Source organism: Melozone crissalis, unplaced genomic scaffold (genome assembly GCF_028551555.1).
Source record: "Melozone crissalis strain CALT ecotype California unplaced genomic scaffold, PUWL_Pcris_2 ptg000244c_1, whole genome shotgun sequence".
In the NCBI taxonomy this organism is placed as follows: Eukaryota; Metazoa; Chordata; class Aves; order Passeriformes; family Passerellidae; genus Melozone; species Melozone crissalis.
This window is the reverse complement of record NW_026536003.1, coordinates 566,784-588,103: the sequence shown is the minus strand read 5'-3', so window position 1 is coordinate 588,103 and position 21,320 is coordinate 566,784. Positions and strand designations below refer to the sequence as shown.

Sequence of the window (21,320 nt, the reverse complement as noted above, 5' to 3'; positions counted from 1 at the left end):
GCCGGCAGCTCCGCGGGGCCGGGCAGCGGCCGGGGCGTCCCGCAGCCTCCTGGGGGCCGGGGGCCGCTGCCGGCCCTGCCCGGGGCTGGTGGGGTCAGGCAGCGCCCGGCGCTGAGCCCCGGCTGCCCCACAGCCCCGGCCCGGCCCCGTTCTCCCCACAGGCCCCCAGCCCGTGCTCCCGGTGCCGCAGCTCTGCGCCCGGTGCTGCCGCTGCCCCCCACAGAGAAACCCCCTGAAACCCTGACCTCCTTTCTTTCCTGTCCTGGAAACCGGGGATACAAAAGATCTGGATCAGCTGAAAAGTTTTGAGGCTACGACCCTGCTGATAAACATCCCAATCCTCAGTATTTTTCTCTTCCTCCTCTTTTCCATCATCCTTTTCCTTCCCACATAGATTCCTCCTGCAGCTTCTTGCCTTAACCATATTGCTGCACACTCCCCTTCACCCAATCCCTTTGCAGCACACCAACACCATCCATGCCCTGTTGTCCAAATGCGAGGGGAATTTGGGGAGGTGGGAGTGGGGCGGCGCCAAGGCCGGGCCCCCCCACGCTGTCCCGGCGGGAGCGGCTGCAGTGGGGACCGAGTGCGGGCGGGAGCGGCCGAGAGCCCAGCGCTGCCCCAGCCCGACCTGCCCCAGCTCCATTCCTGCCCCTGCCCCTGCCGTGGGATGCTGTGGGTTTGGGGGGGAAGAGGGAGCCGGCAGTGGGTGCTGGGCCTGGGGCAGGAGGAGAAGGGAAGGAGAAGCAGAATTGAGGAACAAAAGGGTCAAACGATGCATGAGGGAGGAGAAGGTGGGATTGTGCAGGAGAAGGAGGAAGAGGAGTGGGAGAAAGAGCAAGGACGCTGGATGTGGAGGAGGAGCAGAAACAGGAGGCACCACAAGGTTCCACTTCTCCCTGTATCTGCAGCTTCCCTGCCAGCCCCAGTAGCATTCCCCCCCTACCATGCAGCAGGTGACCAGGGATTGGGATCCACGATTTTCCCGGGGGTGAATCTTGGTGTTTCTGAGCTTTATTGGGCTAATTGTTGGTGCTTTGTTTTTTTGTGGGGGCTGAATCTTTATATTTGGAAGGTGCTTTTGTTGAATCTTGATGTTTGGGAAGTTTTTGATCTGTGTGTTGATGTTGGGAGGACTTTTGTGCTGAATCTTGGTGTTTTGGAGGTTCTTAGAGACACAAGATGCCCAATGACTTAATGAGATGAACTTGGGAAAGGAGGAGCTCCCAGTCCAAGACACTCTCATTTTGTTCTTTTCCCCAAACCAGGATTTTTCATTCCTAGGGCGTGTGTGAATGGAGCAGGAGGAAAAGCCCTGGAGATTCCGCACGAGGAGGGGCAGCAAACCCAGCCCAGGGAGCTGTGGGGAGGAAAGAGCCCCCCTGAGCAAGGAAGGCGGCCGGAGATCCAGCCAGAGCTCAGAGCTGGTGGAGAAGCCCCATGGCAGAGAGAAGCCCCACAAGTGCTTGGAATGTGGGAAGGGTTTTAGTCAGAGCTTGCACCTGATCCAGCACCAGGTGATCCACACTGGGGAACGGCCCTACAAGTGTGAGGAGTGTGGGAAGAGCTTCAGCTGGAGCTCCAGCCTGACGCGGCACCAGAGGATCCACACTGGGGAAAAGCCCTTTGAGTGCAGGGAATGTGGGATGAGCTTCAGCCAGAAGGGGCACCTGATGCAACACCACAGGATCCACACAGGAGGGAAGCCCTATGAGTGTGTGGAATGTGGGAAGAGCTTCAGCCAGAGCTCTGGCCTGAGGAGACATGAGAGGATCCACACTGGGGAAAAGCCCTATGAGTGTGGGGAGTGTGGGAAGAGCTTCAGCATCAAGTGCCAGCTGACGGAACACCAGAAGATCCACACTGGGGAAAAGCCCTACAAGTGTGGGGAATGTGGGAGGAGCTTCAGAGGAAGCTCGGCCCTGATTCGGCACCGGATGATCCACACGGGGGAACGGCCCTACACCTGCTTGGAATGTGGGAAGAGCTATGGGTGGCACACTGACCTGAGAAAACACCAGCGCATCCACAGCGGGGAGAAGCCCTACAAGTGTCCCCAGTGTGGGAAGAGGTTTCACAGGAGCTGCGATCTCCTCGTACATGAGCGGATTCACACCGATGAGAGGCCCTTCCGCTGCCCCGACTGTGGGAAGGGCTTCAAGCTAAACTCCCACCTCACCCTGCACCGGCGCATCCACACGGGGGAGAGGCCCTACGAGTGTGGGGAGTGTGGGATGAGCTTCTCACAGAGCTCAATCTTGACCAAACACCAACGGAGGCGCCACTAAGGGAAGCCCTGTGAGTGCCCCAAGTGTGGGAAGAGCTTTGTGTGCTGCTCCAGCTCCATCCCCCATGGGAGGATCCACGTTGGATGATCCCCAGTGACCCCTGTTGGGCAGAGCCCTGGTGATCTGTGGTCCTGGTGATCCAAGTTGGAAGGCATCTGGGTTGGGGGCTCCAAATCTTCCTGGTTCCCTGAGGCTACCTAGATAAGCCCAGCGGCAGGAACATCCATCAGGACGCAGACCTATAATGGGAATTCCATGGGGAGAGCAGATTTGTCGACTTTCAACCCCATAAAATCTTTTGCATTCAGTTCTATCTTCCTGGGACATCAAGGAGTATTGAATGGTCTTGGAGGTATATTCTGGGTTGACTATTTGGTGCTTGTATCCCCAGTCTGTTCTGTTAATGCTGAAAAAGAAGTTTTGCACCTTCAAGACTTGCCCTGAGAGTGAAGGGGGAGAGAAGAAGCACAGAGTTTGTTTTCAGACACTGCACTCACTCCACATTCCTGCTCCTGCACTGTGTTGTCTGCGGATGGACAGACAGCGGGACAGAGCTCTCCTTTGCTTTTAGTTAGTTTTAGCTAGCTGAACCAAACAAGTTCTCTGGACTGTGGGGTTTTTCCCCTTTCTTTGGACCTGTTTAAACCTGCTCTGGCCTGAACACCAGAAGAGCACGGGCAGCTCACACCTGTGGCCCACTGGGCTGGGCCTGGCCTGCGACATTTCCAGCATCGGAGGGATTGATAAGAGACTGAGTGAGCTGAGCCTACAGACCATGGAGGGAATTTGTGAGTTTGTCTCTCTTTTAGAGCGGCAAGAGGTTTTATTGTTTCATATTATTTAGGTTTTATTGTTTAATAAACAGTTTTTTCCACTTTTCTCCAAGGAGGTGTTTTATTTTTCCTGAACCAGTTGGGGGAAGGGCCGATTGAATCTGCTGTCTTAAAGGAACCCCTTTGGGAGTTCTCTCCCAAATTTGCCCTGAACCAGGACAAGGTCTTTTCCAACTTCAGAGATTCCACAATTTTGATTTCCTATTGCCCAAGGGTGTCTTCTGTAGCCAAATGGTGAAAAACTGGGGAAAAGACCAAGATTTTGGAGACAGTGGGATAGAAACTCCACCAGAAAAGGTTCTTCCCTTCTACCCAAGCACATGGATCCTCAGCTGGTATGGACAAGGAAATCCTTTTCTTTTGGCCATGATTTTGTTTTAATTTCTCTTTATCCCTTTAAAATATCCCATATTGAGGTAAAAATAGACATTGAACTAGGACTTGGGTGTGGTCAGGGTAGGACGCATGGACACATGGAGAGAGACTTGGGGACACATGGATGTTAACAGGGATGGGGCCATTTGTGGGGACATGGGAGGACACGGGCACGGATGGAGATGTGGGGGACAATGACAGGGATGGAAACATGGTGGGGAGACAGCCATGGGTGAGGACATGGTGGGACATGGGCAGTGACATGTGGGGACATGGCCATGGCTGGTGCCATGGGGGGAACTTGCAGGGGATGTGGGGGATGCTGGGTTTGAGGGGGCTGAGGGTTCCTGGGAGGGACTTGGGGCTTGCTGAGGCCTTTGGGGACCCCAGGCTGAGCAGCTCCAGCTGTGCTGGGAGACCCTGGGGGAGGTTCTGGGGCAGCTGCTCAAGGACCCCCTGACCTGGAGCCCCAGCCAGGCATTGGGCTCCTGGAAGGGGATGAACGTCCTTGTCCCCAGGAGGGAAATCCCAGCACCCCCAGGGTGTCAGGGGCAGCTGAGGGGCCACAGCAGGGAGCAGAGAGCCGGACAGAGCTGTCACACTTATAAGCTACACCCCAAAAGTCCCAAAACTGAGGGATTCCTCCCAGGAAAAAGCAGCCAGGAGCTGCTAGAATTGAGAGAAAGGGGAGATGTGACCCTGCAAACTGAGCAGGAGGGGCCTGCATCCCTCAAAACCAAGCCCAGGGGTGAGGGCTGGGGCTGGGGGCACAATGGGGAAGGGGTGGAAGAGCAGGGGAAAAGAGGATTCAGAGTGCGAGAGGGATGGCACCCCCAAATTGAGTTGGGAGGGGTCTTTGGGTTGGAGGAATGATGGGTATGGGGAGGGAAAGGTGCGGATGGAACAGAAAAAGAGCAGTTCCATGGGGATCCCATTGTGTCCCCATCATTCGATTCCTGGAGTGATTCCCTGGGGCTCTGGGGGGAATGGATCCGCACTGGGTGGGTCCCCAAGCCCCCTGCCCATCCCTGGGGGGCTCATGGGGGGTTCCCTCCACCCAAATGCTGGTGATGCTGCAGCCATGGGGGAGAGGTGGGATCTGGAGTGGATCTGGAAGGGGGAGTAATAGGAAGAGGAGGGAGAGGAGGAGGAGGATGGGGAAAAGGAGGAGCAGGAACAGGAGGAGGAAGAGGAGTCGTCACAGCAGAACCACGCTTTTCCCGCCTGCCCGCTGAGTCTGCAGCCCCCCTGGCCCTGGCAGCATCCATCCCCCAGATCCCACAGGTGAGCAGGGAGGGGGAACTGACCCCAAATCCACTGGGGGGGCCTCTGAGAGGATTTGTTTGCAGGGTAGGGAATGTTTGGATCTTGCAGGTCCCCAAGGGTGAGACGCAGATGCCCCTTTGGAGACTTGTGGAGGGTTCCTGTGGCAAACTGTCTGTACTGGCTGGGGAGGTGGTACCAGTTTGGGGGGAGACATTGGCATCAGAATGGGGAGAGCAGCAAAGGCCAATCCCAGACCTGAGGGATCCCAGCAGCCTGGAGGGGTGGGAGAAGCTGGAGATGAGCAGGGTCTGGGCCTGCCTGACTGTGGACAGGGCTGTTACTTCTGGAGCTATACTTGGGCAGCAGGACCAAGGGCTCACCCACTGTTTTTCCCCCAAGCCAGGATTTGTCAATCCCAAACTTTGTCTGGATGGAGCTGGAGGAGGCTGCAAGGAAAAGTAAAATGACCTGGGACACTGAGGCAGGTGAGGAGGAAGTCACTGCCCCTTTCCCCCTCTCCTCTGCTCCATGTCTCAGCCCAGCATTGCCCCTGGCTGCAGGACAATCCCACTGCTGACACCATCCTGCCAGGGATGAATTGGTGGGATCCCTTCCCTCTAGCACCGAGGCAAATCCCATCCTCTCCTTGTCCACAACTCCTTCCTCTTCTTATTCTGTCCTTCCTTCCTCATTCCTTCCTCTCCTTTTCTTTCCTTACCCCAGGCACTGAGCTGCAGATGGAGACCAGGGAGGACAAATCCCTGTGGTATTCACATTTCTTTGAATAGAGACATAATTCTCTCTCACAGGATTTTTCCTGGGAAGCTGTGGAAAGGCTGAGAAAGCTCAGAAAGGAAGAAAACAATTCTTATCTCACTTGCTGCACCTGTTGTTTGGCACATGTGGAATGTGTTATTGTTTACTGAGAGTGATTTGTTAATTGGACTGTGGTGATGGTTGTTAGGACTGATTGACCACTTAGGTCAAAGCTGGGTCGTGACTGTCTGGAAAGGGTCAGAGGTTTTTTTTTTGTGTGTAATTTAGTATAGATTTAGTATAGCAATAGTGTAATGTAGTATAATATAGTACAGAATAAAGCATCTGTTCAGCCTTTAAAATCATGGAGTCAGAGCACATATTTCCTTGGATGGGTGAGACAAAGTAGAAATTTAACAGGATAGAAATGCATTTTTGGATTTAGGTGAAAAGTGCTGTTCTGAGCCTGTAACTTGTTTATCTGTGCTTAAGATTCCCTGTTCTCACAAGAGAGGAAAAAAATCAAAGAAAAAATCTTGTGCTCGCAGAATGGCCTTGACCAAGAGAAGGAATTCAAACTCCCAAGATAAGCGGAGGCCCCTTTGTCAGGGCCAAAGGCTGAGGCTGACCAGAGAGCTCTCTGCGCAAAGGGCAAGGACTGATGAAAACTAATTGCAGCTTGTAATGTGAAATCAGTAAAATGAATATGAATGAGACAATATGCATATGTATAAGCAAGGGGGAATTCTCAGGGGTGTGCATGTCCTTTAGGGAGAACAACGATTCCCACATGTGTCCAGTTCTAAACATACCGGCTTTACAACTTTTTACAAAGTTGTGCAGTTTCCCCTTTTTTTTCCACTAATCATTTTGGTGAGCCAGCCATGGAATTGTCTGTCCTCACAGGGGCAGAAGGGAGGACGGACTCCTGGGCGCTCCCTGGGATTTTCCTGGAGGAGCTCTGCTCCATCTGGGCTTGCCTTCTGCAGATACAGACAATGACCTGCTGCTGTGCGGATACATGGTATGTCTGTCAAGGGGCCGGGGGGAGATAGGGCTGCTGATAAGTCACTCAGAGACGTCTGAGTGCACAGCCTCGGCCCTGTGCTTGCAGGCAGCCATCGACCAAGAGCACGGTCAGTGGCAGAGGTTCCCGGTTGATAGCGCAACTGGGAACGGGTTCATTGTTCAATGGAGCGGCCGCTAGCGACTCTGGGGTGAGCCGAGTGAACGCGAACTTTGTGTGCTTGTGGTGTCCAGATATTGTATGGCTAATGCGTTGTGTGGTTAATGTTAGCGTGTTTGTAATTGTGTGAGTGTGTGGTGTATAAAACAGACCGAGCGAGTGAGTGAGTGAGTGTACCCATGGTGTGTGGGGGCAGTTCTACCCATGTCTGAAGCAGCCAGGTGAGGCCGGGAGCGCCGGCTGGGGCAGGCTGTGAGGGCAGGGAACACCCCGTGGAGTCGTGGAACAAGTGGAGAAATGTGGGTGAGGACATTTAGTCATTTATTGTGTTTAAAGGTGGTGATGTGTGATTTGTGTAGATTGTGTGCATTTTACCCGTGGCTAGATGAACTCAGGGGATTCTTCTGCCCCCGCAGTTTGGACTTGGTCCCTGGAATTTTACTGTGTGCAGTTATTTTGATTGTGTCCAGAGTGTGTGAGGACCAGAAGACGCTGATAAGCTGATGTGGGTAGATGCTGAAATGTTGTATGTTGGGTTGTGTCAAGGAAAGTGGGCACTCTTAAGAGATACCCCTTTCCCAGTGAGTTTGTGTGGTTCCTCCCCCACATTGTGGTAATTTGATTCTGGGTATTGTAGGCTTGTGTTTGTGGAGATTTTAGGATTTTGTTTGCAACAAGTGTAGCATTTTACGTGGAAAAACTGCAGTATGGTGATTTATGTTTAACTGTGATAAAACAAATTAAAGGAATTCGAGGAATTCCCCTCTCACAGCAACCTAAGCCCTGACTCTTGTGAATTTGAGATGCAGGGTGTGTGTGTCTGTGTCTGTGTTTGTGTTTGTGGGCATATCAGAGTTTTTGCTGTAAGAGGCACAGCTTTTTGCAAGGCAGCAAAGTGAGTGTCAGTAGAAACAATGCTAGAATTAGATTGTGCGGGAAGAGAACTGGGAAAGAATGAGATCTTGTAAAGCAGAGTTTAGGTGGAAGAGACCAAGACAGGCACTTTATAATTTATGTTATTCTAAGGAAACCAAGGCTACTCAGAGAGCTCTAAGGAATTTAGTAGCAACCGGTCACGAGAAGCAAAGAAGTAACAGGATGTCTGAATTATTAGAAAAGAGAGTTTCAAGTAATTTAAGAAACCCAGCAGAAATAATTAAAGCTGAGTGCGTTCAGCTTATTTTATACCCCAAGACTTTGAATTAAGGCAAAAGGCTGGGATGGGGTAGAAAGATGGGAGCTAAGAAAATGGAATTTTTAGTAGACACAGGGGCAGCAAACTCAGTGTTAAATAAAGCCTCGATGCCTGTAACAGATGTTATGGTAAGGGGGCAACTGGCCAATCTGAAAAATCATATTTTGCAAACCATCAAAATAGTCATAGTTTATTGTATATGCCCAACTCTCCAAAGGCCCTGTTGAGTAGGGACTTGTTGGAGCAGCTGGAAGCAAAGATCACATTTAAAGATGGAGAGATTATTTTAGAGGTAAGGGATGAAGAATATGGACATATATTGAGCTTAATTTTAACAATTAGTGAAACTGAAATTGAAAATAAGGATGAAATTAACAAGAAAAGAATGGATCCAATGTTTCCTGGGGTATGGGCCTCTAACATAGCAGGGAGGGCAGAGAATGCACCTTCCCTTAACCAAGTTAAGGAAAACAACGGGCTAGGGTCAGGCAGTACAACTTGTGGCAAACCCATACACCCTACTAACATGTTTGGCACCTCAGCTACCCTAGTTTACTGTTTTAGATCTGAAAGAGGCCTTCTTTTGCCTCCCTATCCATAAAGCCAACCAGAAAATTTTTGCATTCAAATGAGAAAACCCTAAAAGCAGGCGCAACACCCAGCTCACATAGATTGTATTGCCTCAAGGCCTTCAGGGCTTCAAAATTCCCCTGCTCTGTTTGGAGAAGAATTTACAAAAGACCTAGAGCCCCAGGAAGCTCCACAAGAAGAAGGAAGGCTATTACAGTACGTGGATAATCTCTTGATATCCACTCAGACAAGGGAAGCATGTGTGGCCTGGACCATGAGCCTTTTTAATTTCCTAGGGCTCCAAGGATACAGAGTATCAAAGAAAAAAAAAAAAAGAAAAAGGCAGAGGCAGTGAAACAGAAAATAATCTACCTGGGGTATGAGGTCAACGCTGGGCAAAGGACTCTGTAGTCACTAACCTTGTGAACCCAGCTTCTTTTCTCAGTGGGATCAAGGAGAAGCAGCACACCACGATTGCCTGGAGACCATTGAAGCTACTTACTCCAGATGCCCGGACTTGAAGGACACTCCTTTGGATGGTGCAGAGACCTGGTTCACTGATGGGAGTAGCCACATTGCCAGTGGAAAGCGACGTGCTGGATATGCAGTCACTACCTGCAGAGAGGTAACAGAATCTGGACCCTTACCAACAGGCACCTCTGCACAGAAGACCAAAATAATTGCACTGATTCTTTTTCCTTTTGGCTTGGAAATGACAAAAGGAAAGAAAATAAACATCTATACAGACTCGAGGTATGTATTTGGAGTTGTGCATGCACATGGAGCCACCTGGAGAGAGGGGGGACTGCTGACCTCACAGAACATCAAACATGCACAAGAGATGATCAGGATAGTCGGGCTGCTGGAAGCAGTTCAGCTGCCTGAAAAGGCAGCAATTATGCATATTAAGGCACACCAGAGAGTGAACTCAGAATTGGAAGAAGGAAATGAGCTGGCGGATAGAGAGGCAAAGGAAGCAGCAAAAGGTGATGTAACTATTGAAGGAGCTCTGATTCCAGGTGGACAAATTTCCCTTGAAGGCAAGCCAGAATACAATAAGAAAGATAGAAAACTAATCAGAGATCAAAAAGGGACATACAACCAAGAAGGGTGGGCTATCATTGAAGGGAAGCTGGTGATCCCTTCCCATTTCATGTAGTCACTAGTAAGGTAGGAGCACCAGAAAACACACCGGGGAATGGATGCCCTGAACACCTACTTGAAAGAATCGTTGCCTGGAATTTATATGCCACTATTATTCAAGTGACAGTGTGATCTTTGCCTCCAGACTAACCCCAAAAATACTCCCAGACCAAAACTTGGTCAGACTGGGAGGGGCCATGGGCCTGGATAGCAGTGGCAAATTGACTTTTCCATCAGAAGGCAGAGGCTGTTGTCCCTTCCTGGAATGATTTTTGCTTGGAAGTGATTATCTGCAGCACAAACCCACCATCCACTATTGACTTTCACAGGACAATGCCATTCTTACAGAGATGCTGTCAAGTTGCCCTGTGTGCTTCTGGCTGTTTTTCTTGCTCTCTGGATGCAAACATCAGCCCAGCGTCTGATGGCCAATGCTGCGGGTGCTGCCCGTCTGGCTGTGGCCAGCAGCTCGTGCCCAAACACAAGCGGGTGCCTTCTGGGCAAGGGGATGGACTGGCACGAGCAGCCATTTTCCCTGGTGAACCTGGGAGGAACCTGGGCAAGTGCAGAAGATTGGGATGACCCTGGCATGAGAGAACGTGTGGTGTGTCTCTGATGATGCTGCCAGCACTGCGAAGGAACAGCCAAGACAAGCACTGGAAGCAGACACATCCTGCCAGTTTCTGCTTGTGAGAGTCTGTCCGAATTTTCTGTCATCTGCCTCATGATCGTCATTGGGGGACCACTGAAGAGAAGACCCCCCCTGTCTTAAATCTCTGGCTCCAAGGGAGAAAGTCATGTACCTGAGACCTGAGAGCGTTGCTAAGCCATTGTTTTCACAGCTGTTGTTTGCTGTGTGCTACGCTGAGCCCAATGAGAAGAAGGGGGCACCGTGCCCTTTTTGCAACAACAGCCTTGGGAGCTGTCCCACCTCTCGGCCTGGCTGGACTTCTCCTGAGTTTCAGGTGGTCCCCCCACAGAAGACCCTCACCTGTTTCACAACCACCGTGACAGACAGACTGAGATGTAAGGAGCCTCTCCATCAAGGACTGAGACATGGAACCCCCATGTGAAAAGGCCCCTCTGCTCCTTCCAAGGACTGGGACTGAAACCCCCAGCCCGGGGCAGGTGTGTGGGGGAGGCAAGCTGACCAAAGCGAGATGTTTGCCTGCAGGATGTGACCGCTGGACCAAGAAGACAATGGCTCTCGTTTACTGCTGAGAGCATGGACTACCTGTTACATCTATTCCTTATTGTATCTGTTCCCCCCCCCCCCCCCCCCCCCGTCACAATTTCCAATAGAGTTATCATAATAAAAACCTCTGAGTTAGCGAGAGACTTCAAGATCTCCCCCACGTAACAGGCGGATCCTCGACTGGACTGGACCAAAGGACTTTGTCTCTACGTTTGGTAGCTCTATCCCCTCTCTCTTTCTCTCTCTCTCTTTTGTCTCTCTCTTCCCCCATCTTTTTCTCTCCCTTAATCCCTCTATCGCATTTTGCTGTGCTCATTCAATAAGGGTGCATTTGTTTCGATTATCATTGCAAACCCCCTTGTACCGTGTCAGTTCTTTTTGCACCCTGAGATCAAATCCACAAACCATCACGAAACCCATCCGTGAGGATGGATCGTGACACCCCCCGAGGACCCCTCCCCAAATTCCCCCCCAGCACCCCCAGACCCTGCTAAAACCCCCTCAAGTTCCCCCAGATCCTCCCCAAATCCCCCCCAAACCTCCTCAAGACCCCTCCCCAAATTCCCCTCACGACCCCTCCAGGACCCCTCACCTGTCCCTGCGCCTCCTCAGCAGCTCCCGGAGCCCCCCGTCCTCTCCCAGCGCCTCCCCCGCTCTCTCCAGCGCCTCCCGCACGACCCGCCCGAGCCCGGGGCGGCTCCCGGGGGTCCCTGAGGGGGTCCCGGGGGGCGGGGGGGGGAGGGGGCGCCTGCTCCATGCCCGGCCCCGGGGTCAGGGGGCGCCACTTTGGGCTCGGTTCTGATTGGCTGGAGCGGCGCGGGGAGGGCGGGAGTTGCTGCGGGGAGACGCCCGGTGATTGGTTGACTTCGTAGAGGGCACAGCGATTGACAGAAGAGGGGCGGGGGAGGCGGGCTTTGCCGAGGGGAGATGCCCAATGACTGGTTAGAGTGACAAAAGAGAGGCAGGCGCTGCTGAGCGCAGATCACCGGTGATTGGTTGGTTCAGCTCGAGAGAGGCAGGAGTAGCTGATGGGACACCTGCGGTGACTGGTTGGATCGGGCGCACGGAGAGGCCGGTGTTCCTGAGGGGAGACCCGCGGTGATTGGATGGTTTGGAGCAGGGCGCGCCGCTATTGGCTGGGAAAAGTCCGGGATTTTTAAGGGAACTTTCCTGGTTTTTTGGGGAAAAACTCTCGGATTTTTAACGGAGAAATTCTCATGTTTTGCAGGAGAAACATTCCTGGATTTTTTGACCCCACATGAGCCCAAATATCCCCAAAACACTCGAAATAAACCCCAAATAACCCCCAAAACCCCCAAACAATACATAACAGTCCCCCAAATAACCCCAAACAAACCCAAATAACCCCAAAAATCAAAAAAACACCCCAAATTAAACCCAAAAATCACATGATTTCAAGCACAGCTAAAAAAACCCCATATGCACTAACACTAACCGCAAGAACGCAAATAAACAAATAAGCTCAAAAAAACCCAAATAAGCCTAAACAAACCCAAATACTTCCAAATAAACCAAAATAATTCCAAATAACCACAAAAAAAACCAGAAATAAACCAAGTAAAACCCAAGATAAACCCAAAATAGTCCATAAATAACCCCAAACAAACCTTAAATACACCCAAGTAAACCCCAAGTAAACTCAGTTCTTCCCGTTCCCCCCCAAAACAGATCCCGACCAATCACAACGCGCAGCACTGACGACGACCCTCTTGCTGGGCGCAAACCCAGAGCACTGGCCCCGCCCAGCAATTTTCAGCCAATCAGCACCCGGCCCCACTCTGACTCATCACTTGCCGGGCGCACACCAAGGCCTCTCACTGCGGTAAATATTCAGAGACCGTGCGGGGTAATTTCCAGCCAATCAGAGTGTGTCTCGCTGATGACTCATCAGTTGCCAGGAGCGGAATTTGGGGAGGGAGGGGAAGGTGACCATGGGGATGGGCTGGAACCCCAAATTAATCCAAAACGGGGTCGGGACCCCAAAACGGAGCAGGAGGGGCCTGGAGCCCCCAAAACCAAACACGGGGGAGGGGATTGGGGGAATGATCGGAAAGGGGAGGGAGAGCGGGGAAAAGAGGGTCGGGACCCCAAAATTGAGATGGGAGGGGGATGGGACCCCAAAATTGAGCTGGGAGAGGAATGGGATGTCCCAAATTGAGCTGGGAGGGAGATGGGACCCCCAAACAGGATGAAGCCAATTTTGTTCCTGGAATATGTAAAGTACTTTATGGATATGCAAAAAGTCTAGGAATATGCAACAGGCGGATGTCATGGGAGACAAGGACCGTCGAGCACAGGTTGTTATGGCCAGCAAGACTCCCCAGTTATTTTCGGGGGCAACCCTTAATTCATCTGGTTTTAATTACATCACCCTGTTGCATATTCATTGACCCTCATGCATGTCAAAAAACTAATTTACATATTTCAGGAATTATTTTACATGGCCCAGCCTTGGCGGTGTCTCCTCATTTCAGGAGCCTCCACTGAAATGGAAAATGTAAACCCCCTCCCCTTGATTAGTAGTAGTAATAGAAATAGTAATAATAATTATAATTTAAAAATAATAATTAATTTTGAAATTAAGGGGCTCTCGGGCAAAGATATGGGAGTAGAAATAACAGTTCTTTATTAGGAAAAATTAAAAATACAAATACAGTAGTACAAACAAAAAACAACACTGACAGAGTCAGAATCCTCTGGGAATCCAGTGAAAAAGGTTGATTCTCTCAGAATCCAATGGAAAAAGGGCTGATCCTTTGTGAATCTAGTGGGAAAAGATTTACCCTCTGGAAATCCAGGGGAAAAAAGCTGAAATTATGGGAATCCAGTGGGAAAACATCTGATCCTCTGGGAATCCAGCGGGAAAAGCTGAAATTTTGGGAATTCAGTGGGAAAAGGGCTGATCCTTTGGGAATCCATTTCTTACCACCCAAAGACAGGGCACAGGAAGGGCCATGGAGTTTTTACAGGGTATCCCAAGGGTGGAGTTGTGGTTGGGGTCAGGGGAGGAGTTCTTAGCAACACAAGAAGGGTGAGATCAAATTCCTGCCTCTTAGCAACAGCAGAACTCCACACAGAAAACGTCCCCAAATCCTAAATTCCCTCTAAAACAACTGAGAAATTATGGAACTTCAGATATATTCAATCAATTTCCTTCATTTAACCCAGTTTTGGATGTTTTTAAAGGATGAAGGTGAAGCAGAGGAAAATTAAGGCCAAACCAAAAGGCGAAGCAGCCAGGTGTGTTCCCAACATGGATCACAGGGAATGTGAGTGACCAGGGCTGTGCCCAAAGTGCCTCCTCCAGTGGGGGATGGAGCTGGAGCAGCGCACGAAGCTCTGCCCGCACTCGGGGCACTCACAGGGCTTCCCTTAGTGGTGCCTCCGTTGGTGTCGAGTCAAGTGAGAGCTGCTGGAGAAGCTCTTCCCACACTGGGGACACTCGTAGGGCCTCTCCCCAGTGTGGATGCGCCGGTGGGTGACGAGGGTGGAGTTGTACTTGAATCCCTTCCCACAGTCGGGGCATTGGAAGGGCCTCTCCTCTGTGTGAATCCGATAGTGCCGGATGAGTCTGGAGCTGGTCGGAAACCTCTTCCTGCATTTATCACACTCGTAGGGCCTCTCCCCAGTGTGGGTCCTCCTCTGGTGACTGATCAGGCTGGAGCTCTCTCTGAAGCACATCCCACACTCAGAACACTTGTACGGCCTCTCCCCAGTGTGGATCCTCTGGTGCACAATCAGGCTGGAGCTCTGGCTGAAGCTCTTCCCACACTCCTCACACTCGTAGGGCCGTTCCCCAGTGTGGATCCTCTGGTGCACAATCAGGTTGGAGTTCCACCTGAAGCTCTTCCCACACTCCACACACGTGTGGGGCTTCTCCCCATCATGGAGCTGCTCATGGAGCACCAGCTCCGAGCTCTGGCTCCATCTCCGGCCGCCTTCCCGGCCCAGGCTGGCTCTTTTGTGGTAGAAAGGGACAGGCGCTGCGGAAGATCTCGAGATGTAATGGAAAGGCAGGACCCTCAGTTCCCCTTAGATAAGACCATCTGCTCCCCGTAGATAAGAAATTAACATAGGAATGTAGCCTCCCTTAACCGAATACCAGTAACTTTCCATTCCTTACCCAGTACTTTTCCATTCCTTACTGGCCACAGGTAAGGAGGACAAACCCCCTTTTGACGTAGAGACCCCTTAGACTATAAAAACCCAAGAGATGAGATAATAAAGGCCTTTTGACCGTCCATCACATTGATGTCTGCGTGTGTCATTGGCCCGAGCGGCCCAGGAGAGTTGGGCCGCCGTGCTGAGCCTTAGAACCAGGTCGCCTTGCCTTGTATCAGAAGGCAACATAGTGGTGCCGAAACCCGGGAGCCCACCTGCGCCCGGGGAACGGGGATTCTCCTGGAAGAGGACAGCGGCTGCTGGCAGCAGGTCTGACCACAGCGGGAGGGACGCCTCCGGACCAGCGTGGACCATGGAATCCACAGCGAAGGTCGTAAGTCAGGCTCATGAGCAATGGGGAATTAAAGGTGAGCTCAGGAACTCTAATCTTGCTATTGCAAGGCTCCTAGAGCTGGGGACGATCGGACGTCCGGTAAATATATTATATTCGGAAGCGCGGGAGAAGTGCACTGCCGCCTCAGCAGAGGACTCTAAGTCCGCAGGCAGTGGTAAAAACCTCAGAGCGTGGGGGAAAGTAGAAGAGGCCCCACGCGAGACGTTAGAAGAACAGGAGACGCGGAAAGCCGCGCGTACAGGTTTATTAGCTACACCAAAGCTGGGGGTGGGGGCTGCGACACAAATCGCCTCTGAGAGCGATCGGATTGACGGCGGGAACATGCGGGGGCCGGGCGCGTTCCACCCCTTCCCGAGCCCAAGCCCAGACCCCCCGGAGCCCCCAGGAGACCCCCCGGAGCCCCCAGGAGACCCCCCGACCTTCCCACGGAGCCCGCCGGATCCTAGCCCCCCTGCGGAACCATCCGAAAAAACCGCGGTTTCTCTATCCGTCCCTTCCCCGCCGGTCGCCGATCCAGCACAGGAGGCAGAGCAGCGCGCGCGATGCCTCTGGCAGGGACCCACGGAGAAGGCGCGGAACGCGGCCGGATTCTCGGACCCTGCCGGGATCGGTAAAAACTCGCCCCCGCCATGTGCGTTTAAAAATGGCGCCGAACCACATGGTGAGGGCGGAAAGGAGGAGGAGAGGGGCTGAAGCGCGGTCAGCTCGCTTAACAACGCATGCGCGGGCGAGCGGGGAGGGGGGTCGCTCCCCGCGGTAGAGTGCAAGACCAACCAGAGCGCTCTATTCAAATTAGGTCCTTCTAGGGCAAGGACCTCCCCCGGCAGAAGGCGGGGGGAGCCCAGGGGGAGGGAGCGGCACTACCCCCAAAGGGAGGAGCGGGGTCGGAGCCGCACAAAACGGCACGGAGCGCCGGAAATGTACCAGCAGTCAGCTTCCGGCTCAGAGTCAAGTAACAGCTGCTCAGACAGCTCGGAAGAGCCGACCGAGCCCGGCTGGGACTCGGAAACCGAGAGAGTAGAATTAATGCGGTTTCAAGCGAAACCGAATAAAGCTTCAAACAATATCGGGAAACAATCGCAACACAAACTCACCGATGGGGGAAAAATAAAAGCAGCCTGTGGGGACCGGGCACCGGCAGCCTCCATGCACCCTTTCCCGGTGGGGGTTGCCGGAGCGCGGGGGAACCAACAAAGGGCATATACCCCAGTTAACCCAAAAGAAGCCAAAGGGATTTCAGAAATAGGGATCAACTCAGCTGTAGTGCCCACTCCTGAGGACGACCTTTCTAGCAATAACAGTCTGCTCACTTTTGATATTACGCAAATAAGCCGCATGCTTTTTGACGGGGCGGGGCGGATTGCATTTAAGCAGGAGTGGCAAGACGACCGCGTTAGCCCAGGCTTCTGGGGAAGGGCAGCAACTCAGCGAGCTGTCCCCAGCCGGCACAGCTTTCCCTGGCAGCACCCTCACTCCAAGCACGCCCCAGAGGGACCTGTAGGAGATGTGGGAAGACGCCTCGCTAGGGACTGTAGATCCTGGCCCCGGGGAAACAGGAGAGGGAGGGGGCGCGCAGGTCACACTCAGCCTCCTTCCGCTGCAAATGCGAGACGGCCCAACCTTCGCTTCCAATGGAGAGTGCTTCCGCAAGGCCTGGTCGACAGCCCGACCATATGCCAAATCACCGTGGACAAAGCACTGATGCCAGTCCGACACTCCTATCCCACCGCGACCATCATCCAGTACATGGACGACATCCTGGTCGCAGCACCATCGACAAGCCAAGTAGATCACCTGGTGACCACAATCACGGAAACCCTTCAGGCCAACGGCTTCGAGATCGCGAGCGCAAAGATCAAGAGAGGACCCTGTGTGACCTTCCTGGGAGTGGGCATCACAAGCTCCTACGTGACACCCCCCGAGATGAAGATCAACCGAGACGTCAAGACGCTCCACGACGTGCAACGCCTAGTGGGATTGCTGCAGTGGCTTCGCAACATCGTCCTGATTCCTCCCGAGGTCATGGACCCTCTGTACGACCTCCTGAAAGGAAAGAACCCCTGGGATCCCAAGGAGCTGACACCGCAAGCAACGAGCTCCCTCGACTTCATCGAAAACCAGATGGCCACTGGCACGCTTGCCAGGTGGAACCCAGCCATGCCACTGGACCTGTACGTCCACTTTACACCGAAGGGGGGAGTGGGAGCACTGGCCCAAGGACTTGCAGAAAAGGCCCGACCGATCCAATGGGTGGTCCTCGGAAGACCCGCTCGTGCATTTTCCCCAGGAATCGAATGCATCGCCAGCCTCATCATGAAGGGTAGGAGACTCGCCTTGAAACACCTAGGGACCGAGCCGACAAGCATCCACCTTCCGTTTCGCAAGCAGCCGACCAAGGGGTCAGCCACAATATCGGAGTACCTGGCCCTTGCTCTCTCCGGCTTCGGAGGAGAAATCACCTACGCCTCCAGACCACCCTGGACTGAGCTGCTGACCGTAGTCGACATGGACATGCCACCGAGGGTCAAGGACAGACCGCAGCCAGGACCAACGGTCTTCACAGACGCTTCGTCCACGACTTCAACCGCAGCAGCAGTGTGGCAGGCAGGAGAGCAATGGCACTGTGTCAAAGCGTGTGACCCCACACTGTCAGTGCAACAGCTGGAGGCAGCAGCAGTGGTTTTGGCGTGCGGACTCTTCCAAGACGAACACCTCAACATCGTAACGGACTCCATATTCGTGGCAAGGCTTTGCCTAGCTATGGCAGGACCAGGAATGCCAACATCAGCAGCAGCCCTAATGCTGGAAGAAGCACTTGCCTCGCGACAGAGCACCGTGTCAGTCATCCACATCAACAGCCATGACCCAGTCAAAGGTTACTTCCAGATCGCCAACGACAAAGCGGACGCCGCAGCAAAAGGCGTTTGGACCTTGCAAAGAGCTCGTCAACTGCACGAGTCGCTCCACATCGGAGTCAAAGCACTGGCGAAGAGATGCGGAATCTCGACGGCGGACGCCAAACATGTGGTAGCCACTTGCCCTCATTGCCAGAAGTCACCCCTTTGGACCTACGGAGTCAACCCGAGAGGTCTCAAGCCCTCAGAAATCTGGCAGTCGGACTTCACCTGGTGCGAAATATTGAAGCCCCGAGAGTGGCTTGCAGTGACAGTAGACACTTATAGCAGAGCGATCGTAGCCACGCAGCACCCCAAAACCAACTCCAAAACCACAATTCAGCACTGGCTGACAGCCATGGCTTGGCTTGGTATCCCCAGGCAGATCAAAACGGACAACGGCTCCAACTTCAAATCCAAACAAGTGCAGGAATTCGCCTCGAAATGGGGCATCACGCTAGTGCATGGCATCCCACATAACAGTACCGGGCAGGCCATAGTAGAGAGAGCAAACCAAACCCTGAAAACCAAGATAGAAGTGTTGGCAAAAGCAGAGGGCTTTGCCAATGCCATTCCCCCAGGAGATCAGGCACGTATACTGACAACCGCCTTGCTGGCACTGAATCAATTCCCTAGGGGAGATGAAACAAACAGTCCCGTCCAAAAACACTGGGCCACTCGAACGCTAGAAGAGGGCCCACAGGTGGTAATCAGAAACGAGCTAGGCGAGTGGGAACGGGGTTGGAGGCTGATGCTCACGGGGCGAGGGTATGCAGCAGTCAAAAAGGACGGCAAAATCAGGTGGTGTCCACTTAAGTCGATTAAACCAGACCTTCATAGCGAGCAGAATGAGACTGACGAGAATTGTGAGTATCTGTTTACAGGACCTGCTCGTGGGACGTCCTCGTGACGCGTACTTTCCGGTTCCAGACGAAAGTGACAGACCACCAAGCCGCCAGACAGCACCCGAGAGACCCGCACGGGGGAGACCCAAGCACCAAGGGTGTTTCTGTGTGATTTTGCTGTGGGGGCTCGTCGTCGGAGGGCAAGCCAGCCCAGACCACTACCCCCATCAGCCCTTCAGGTGGGTCGCGCAACACCTGAGTAGGGGCAAAACACTCAGAGAAATCACCACACCGAACACCCCATCCTTCGTGCTCCGCATCACCGACCTGTTTCCGGGACGGCCAAGGGTAAACCCCTATTCCCCACACGTCGCACACTCGTACCTATCCTACTGGTGCCCAGCTTCAAACCCTGGGAAAAGCTACTGCAATAGCCCAGGGTGGGGATATTGTGGGCACTGGGGCTGCGAAACCATAGTTACAGATGCCAGACCATCGGGGCCTGGGTGGGATCCACAAGAGCCAGACAAATTCTTGCAGTTCACCTGGGCACCCATCGGTTGCAAATTACCCCTCTTCTTTCACAGGAACTTCCATCGAAACCAACATAAAGCCCCTAGAATTCGGGCGTGCACTGAGTACAACATGACGGTCTTGCAGCCAGATCACCCTAGCTGGGCCACAGGCAGAACGTGGACAGTGGTCCTTCAAGGGCCAGAAGAGAGGGCAAACGTGCAAATTATCAGGCTCCAACCGTCAGCACCCCGAGCGGTCGGACCCAACAAAGCGATTAAAAGCGTGCCGAAAGGGAGAAACGTAACCTACCCCAAAACCTTACCCACAGGGGTCAGCGAAGTCCCGAACGGTCAAGCGGAAACCTTTCAGATGAGCCGCTTAACTGAGTCGGACTCAGACCCAATCCTTCGTATGTTAGAAGCTACTTTTGTATCCCTGAACGAATCTAACCCTAACCTAACCGAGTCCTGCTGGCTTTGTTACGATGTCAAACCCCCCTTTTACGAAGGAGTCGCCTTAAACACTCCCTTCAGTTATTCCTTAGCCGACGCCCCTCACCAGTGCAGATGGGACACCCCTCGCAAAGGAATCACCCTGAGTCAAGTCACAGGCAAAGGCAGATGCTTTGGCAATTCAACCCTAGCTAAGCGGGGAGGTAACCACTGCGCCAAAATGGTCAAGCCTAACAGGAGAAACAATAAGTGGGCAATCCCAGCCGCGTCTGGGATGTGGGTTTGCCAGCGATCCGGAGTGAGCCCTTGTGTGTTCCTTCACAAATTCAATGACTCTAACGACTTCTGTGTCCAAGTTCTGATTGTTCCTAGGGTCTTGTACCACTCAGACGAAGAAATGTACCATCTCCTCGAGGGACCCAGCCGGATCCACAAAAGAGAGATACTGACAGGTATAACTATCGCAATGCTGCTCGGCCTGGGAGCAGCCGGAACGGCCACGGGTGTCTCAGCCCTAGCGACCCAACACCAAGGACTGTCCCAGCTGCAGGCAACGATTGACGAGGACCTGCAAAGGATCGAGAAATCCATCTCCTTTCTAGAGAAGTCAGTCTCCTCACTCTCAGAAGTGGTCTTGCAGAACAGGCGAGGCCTGGACCTCCTGTTCATGCAGCAAGGGGGCCTGTGTGCCGCCTTGAAGGTTTCTATGCAGACCACACGGGAGTAGTGAGAGACTCCATGGCAGAACTCCGGAACCGACTGGCTCAGAGACAGAAAGACAGGGAGGCCCAACAGGGCTGGTACGAGTCCTGGTTCAATCAATCACCTTGGCTAACCACTCTGATTTCTGTCCTGATAGGTCCATTGGCGATGCTGTTGCTAACAGTCACCTTCGGACCATGCCTGCTGAACAAGCTGGTCTCGTTCGTTCAGAACCGCCTGGAACGGGCCAACATCCTGTTCTTAGGCCGACGACAATTGCTGTGAATTCAACCAGGGAATTCAACCAGGGTACACTGCCAGTCACAAGATTTTCCGAACTTGTCTGGCAAAAGCTTACTCAGGTCTCCCAAGACCCCTTTCCCTTGTCGAACTACAACCTTATACCTCACTCCAGTACATGACTACCTCATTCATTTGTGAAAAGGGGGGGGGAGATGTGGTAGAAAGGGACAGGCGCTGCGGAAGATCTCGAGATGTAATGGAAAGGCAGGACCCTCAGTTCCCCTTAGATAAGACCATCTGCTCCCCGTAGATAAGAAATTAACA

General features: G+C 52.9%; 1 pseudogene; it reads left to right on the top strand.

The window, feature by feature from the left end:
• Positions 1-692: 692 nt before the first annotated feature.
• LOC128949488 (zinc finger protein 883-like) overlaps positions 693-21,320 on the top strand; it is a 99,885-nt pseudogene continuing 79,257 nt past the window's right edge.